Source organism: Syngnathoides biaculeatus, chromosome 3 (assembly GCF_019802595.1).
Source record: "Syngnathoides biaculeatus isolate LvHL_M chromosome 3, ASM1980259v1, whole genome shotgun sequence".
In the NCBI taxonomy this organism is placed as follows: domain Eukaryota; kingdom Metazoa; phylum Chordata; class Actinopteri; order Syngnathiformes; family Syngnathidae; genus Syngnathoides; species Syngnathoides biaculeatus.
The window spans coordinates 24,276,327-24,282,099 of NC_084642.1; positions in this window are offsets into that span (position 1 = coordinate 24,276,327).

Consider the following 5,773-nt stretch of genomic DNA (forward strand, 5'->3'; position numbering starts at 1 on the left):
TTGAAGTGCGCAAACTCATTTTATTTATCAGATCAAAGAAGCTTTGAACCTTCAGGTAAGGCTATTTTTGCTAATACTGTAATATTTGCATCTGAAAGTTATTTGGTGTGAAAAGTTGATGCTGGCATCCATATCTCTTGTACCAGCCTTCACACAGGAATGAAACGGACCCTTCCTTCCTCCTCAGCCTTGACCGAGCCTTCCGTACAGGTTGAAATTTCCTCCCCTTTAGCCTCTGGACATTTAGCCGTCCCCATTACTCAGTGGACCTCAGCCATTTGCGTCACGTCTTATTCTTGTTCTGTCACATGAATGCATGAAATGCATCTTCCCCTGACTTCTCCGACATCAACTTGAGCAAAGTATTCCAAACTTGAGATATTCAGCAGGCAGAGCAGCCTCCTGCTAATGGAAAATTGATTAGTTCTGGACTTGTGATTGCTCCAGTGATTATGAAAGATGGTAAGACGGTGGCTTCCTTGGAAATCCCGTGAGACTCTCAGGTTTGCAAGTTTAAGTCATCAGGGCAATCAATGAGTTCAAAGAATATCAGTTCCTGGGAGGCCTGTGGCATTCTGTCCTGAAATCACCCAAGTTTGAAATTTATTTGGTTAAATTTACATGTCTGCATTACAATATAATATTATTACGTTATAATAATTTTTTTATCGTATTATTTTACCCTTGGTGTGTGTGTCTTTGTGCACAGTTTGGCAAGAGTGCACTTGCGTGTGGCCGTGAAAATGGACTGCAGTGTTTAGGCGCTCTGCTCTCAGTCTTCCAGAGAACGGCTTCTCTGTGTAACCGTGCCAGGGCAGTGCAGAACAGGGAGGAAGGAGGTGGGGGTTGCGAGGGGAGGGGTCAGGGCGAGTTGGCGAGGGATGGACATCCCAACAACAAAGGGCAGTGGGGGTGATAATCCCACCTAATGCCCCCTGTCTGCACCGTGTCTGCAGTGGCAGATTGAGTGCACTCATGCAAAAGGTTACTTGGGTGATCAAGTACTCTGGTCGGGGGGGTGGTGGGGGCGTCACAGGCTACATGTCTTCGGTGGTCTCGGCGGGCCGTCGCCCGCGCAGATCAGCAGAGGCGGTGATGTTCCGAAGCATCTGATTCAGTAGAGCCAGGCCCTGTGTGTCGTTGGCGGTTATGCATTATGCAAGAGGTCCTGCTCTGCGTCGTCATCGGCTGCCGCACTCTTGGACACCACAAGGGTTAGACCACATATTCTGGAATAGCATCGACTTTCACAAATCGTTTGCCACATTTTGCTGTGTTTACATAATAACCACCTGGTTACTTATGAAAGGGTGACCTGAAAAAAAAAACCACACACACTATAATGTGCATGCCGAGTTAGTACACTATTGTTTGAATGGATTAATACAGTAGTTACCAACAGTCCAGTTCAACCAGCAGTTAATGGCTGCCTCGCAATTTGGAGGTTTTAAAATGTACTAAGAATCAAAACCTACAGGATACCGTCAATGATCTCCTCCAAAAACCTTCAACGTCAGCAGTGGCATACAAAATTAATGGAATTAGCTAGTTTGCAATTGCTGGATTTGCGCTGCCTGTTTGCCCCGCGCCAATGGCAATCTGAAACAGGACATTGCCAAGTGAATATTGCTCACAAACAAAAATTGCTTTCATCAAAAACTGAAACACCCTGTTAAATGTTAAAGTGTAATGTTAAAGTGAGCGCGTTCATTTTGCCACATGTGAACGGTGTTTTTGTATTAGTCCCCCGCAGCCCGCTTCATAAAAAAGACACTACCCGTTGCTGCTTGGTGCCGAATTGAATCATGTATCTTTATTACCATGACGTATGTTTGAAGTGTCGACGGTCAACGTGTTCTGCAATTCACATTAGTTGTCGCACCTAGTTAGCGACATCATCAATCATCAATGCACGAGCTGCTAATCCCACTTTGGTTCTTATACCAAGATAGTTTGAACCAGTGTATGAGTGGTCAGCTGCTCACGAAAACAGTGGACAATAAACAATAACACTTCTTAAACTAGCATATATGACTTTAAGAACAGCTCCTATATTCCTGCCAATTGTTGACAATCTACAAGTTCCAAGAAAAAAAGGAAAGAAAATTCCAAAAGAAAAGAGACCAACATGAAGATGAAGGTTGGCACGAGAAGGCCAAATTCTCAAATACACTGCACGGACCATATTTATTTATTTAACTGAACAATTTGGTCAAGCCAGCCGCCACAACGATTGTTCATACTTTGCCTGACCATAGCGTCCCGCCCACGCATTGCGAGGGCCATCTTCAAAATAAACAACTGTCCTGGATGAACTGGCGAAAGGCCAGACGTCTACTACAACCACAACTGCTCAGTCCCCGATAGTGATTAAGAATAGAAGAATGCATTACTGTAATGAAATGAAAACTTAACGGTCACTCGTCACAGCTAAAATGTAATCTTCTCACTTTTAATATGAACCCTCATTTTCCAGAGTTAAGCTCATGTATTTTATATTTGTCTATTACATATTTAGCTTTCCTGATTGCATATAAAAAGGACGGTGAGTTACACAGTACTACAGTTTCCTGTTGGTTTCATTCTTCGACTACACAAAGTTATTTGGCCGTAATTCAACATTTGCAGATGACCATAACCAAGATGACTTCAAATCTACACAGACTTGTACTCGGTTAGGATTTGACATGAGTGGTTCAACGGCGCTGTCATAGGCACAGAGTAAAATGCGCCTGGTGCTGACAAAGCTGTGAGGAATGTGGATGCTAGTTCCTGCCTGATCTGGCATAATTCAGGATTACATTGTTGTAAATTACCCTGTATTATTTCTGCTCTTAACAACCTCTCCAAATTTTTACCAACCCAGACTGATTGAAGTGTTATTGAACAGACAAAAGTGTAGAAGATAAGAAATTATTATGGCTAAATAACTCTCTCAAAACCACAGGAGATGTACGATAATGCTCCTTTTGACCAAATACTGTCAACAGTGTCACTCTGTTTTTATTTTATTTTATTTCAACTCAAAAAAGCAACAAGTTCCAAGAGCGGATGAATAACATTCACCGCAATCATCTGTTAAAAGCACAACCACATAAAATCTTTGATTCAGGATTTTGCAGTGTCATTGACACCACTGCTTTGGATGAGGAAACTACAGTATATATATATATATATATATATATATAAACAAAAAAAAATCAGCACACTCAGCTTTCATGAGCTGAGTGTGAGGATCTGTGGTGCAATTAATATGTTGTTGATGGATAGAGATGCAGAGTTGTGTCGGCGTTCATACAAGATCTTCATAATATGAGACATGAATGAGAAAAGATCCATCCATCCATCCATATTCTCAGGGCTCAGCAAACTTTTTGAGGCTGAGGGCTACTTCGTGAGCACCGATCGTATGAAGGGCTACGTGACCTGTTTGCAGAAGATTTCAGACTCAGTTCATTACACGGACATAAAATATTTTTGTTTTAATTTATTGTAGTAAATGACATTATTTTAAAATTTTAATTCACGTAAGCAAGTCAGATTCAGAATTTAAAGCACAAATAATAGTTACAATTTGTGGCCTGTGGTATTTTTAGAACATACCTCGCGGGTTAGGCCTTTATATGGTACTCGCAGGCTAACATTTGCCTGCGGGCACCGCGTTGGTGACCCCTGCTCTACCACTTATCCACACCCCTCACCATGGGCAGGCCATAGAGGACACTAATTTTTAACACTTTATCTCGATGGGTGATGGAATTGCAATTTTTTTTCTTTTGTTTTTTTTTTTGGTACTAACCAAATTTGTTCATTACAACTGAGTACCGATTCAAGTAAATCAATCACGATCATATTTTGGTTCCGATTCCTCCCGGTTGTGACTCTGTGGGCAGCGGAAGTGGAAAAGTTGGCCATTTCCCATGACGTATTTGAAAGAGTCAGTACCACACAAGAGCATTATGGGGTCGCTCACAACAAACAGCTTTGGATCGAACATGCTCAAAAGGTAGATGGACCTGCTCGTAAAGGTCCAGAAACCTAACACCTCCGCCACTGAGTAAATAAGCAGAAGGAGATACGCTCGTGAGAGACACAGCGTAATCCATAACCGGCCGTTCCGCGTGTTCTCAGGCACACTGCAATCCAATTTTGTGATTCAGCTTGCTTTTGAAAAGGATCACATGCACAAATTTAAATCTGGATGGAAGGATCCAGTGTCGATGAGGAGTATATGATATTGATACCCTGTGCGTTTGTGTGCTTTTGCAGTTTGAAAAATGCATCTGGTGTTGCATTTCAAACGCTGAACAGTCAAATGTTTCTGGCGGATATTGATACCTTAAATTATGTGGACTTCTAGCTGTTGCTTTAATACAATAAATACAGTGGTAGTGCTTTGTGAAAAAGAGTAGGCAATAAGATTATCAAAAATATGTCTTTAGGGTTATAATAAATATGTCCTTCCCCCCCTTGTTAATGTGGCAACCTGAAGACTTAAGCTCTGATGACGGGTCAGGGTGGCGTGGAGCTGCTGAAAGGCAGACTACACCATGGACTGGTCACCAATCAGTCATGGGACACATTCTGAGACAGACAATCATTCACACTGCGCAATGTGACTGAGTGGGACCTGAAACCCCCTGCCAGCACAAAGCCCAGGCTACTGGCCCACTACACTGTCAGAAATACTGAAAAATAGACATACACTTAATTATCCATATGCGGAGTCATTTTTGAGTAGCTTTATAAACTAAAAAGATAATCGGGTTAAGGTTGGGCAGCAGCCGCTCATCCATGAGATTGTGGTTTGAGTCATACTTTGTACAAAAAATGTGAACATTACAAGGGTTCAATACACCACAACAATGTCAAAAATCCTGAATTCACCTCTCAAGGATTGTGGATAGAATCTAAAGCAAAGCCACATTTTTCACCTTGTCAGATGGGGCTGTGTTTCCAGGGAGATTATATAGAAAGTCATTGGCGAAAGCACGGCTGCCGAGTCCTTGACGGCGAGCTCTTCTCTGTCCAAAGTAGTCCACCAGGCAGCGCGCTGCAGGTCTTTGGCAGATCGAAGGTTCTTGAGGAGCGTGTGTTTGTGGCTGCCGCACCTCTGACAAAGGGAGCCATACATAACACAGAGTAATAGAGGAAGACAAGCCAATCAATAGCCAGAGAGGCCGTTTGACCCACACTTTAAAATGACAAATCTCCTGCCTTGCTTCACTGAGATTGTCTCTCTGCTCCTTTGCACTGCAGCCAACATCGACCTGGAGGGCCGCACCGCCAAAAGAACGAGAATAGACACGATGTAGGTCTATCGGCGGAAAGGAGCTCACACACAGTACCCATGTGTGGAAAAATATCAAATATTCCAAACTGGCAAGAAGAGAACACTTCACCAACTTTAGAATCGTCCCTCCTCTTCAAGGCACACTACTTATTCTCCTTTTCTTTACATTTGCTGAACCTCCTCTTTGTCTCTTTTTGTAAGTCTGCCTCAATAAAAGCATCACCTCGTTCATTATTGCATATTTTGCATGTGGACAACATTCCCTGTCTTTTCTCAATTCTTCCGTCCTGCCTGTGTTATCATGAACTTGTCCTATTTGTCTTCGAGCGGCCTTCCTGTATATTACGGTGGCCTTGGTGAGGATGCAACCTCCGGGTCACATAAGTCTCTCTGTGCACACGTGTGTGGCTTCCTGAAGGACAACTAACTCAATATTTGTTTGTTTGTTTCCCAGGGGGCATCACGATAGCTTTTGATTGC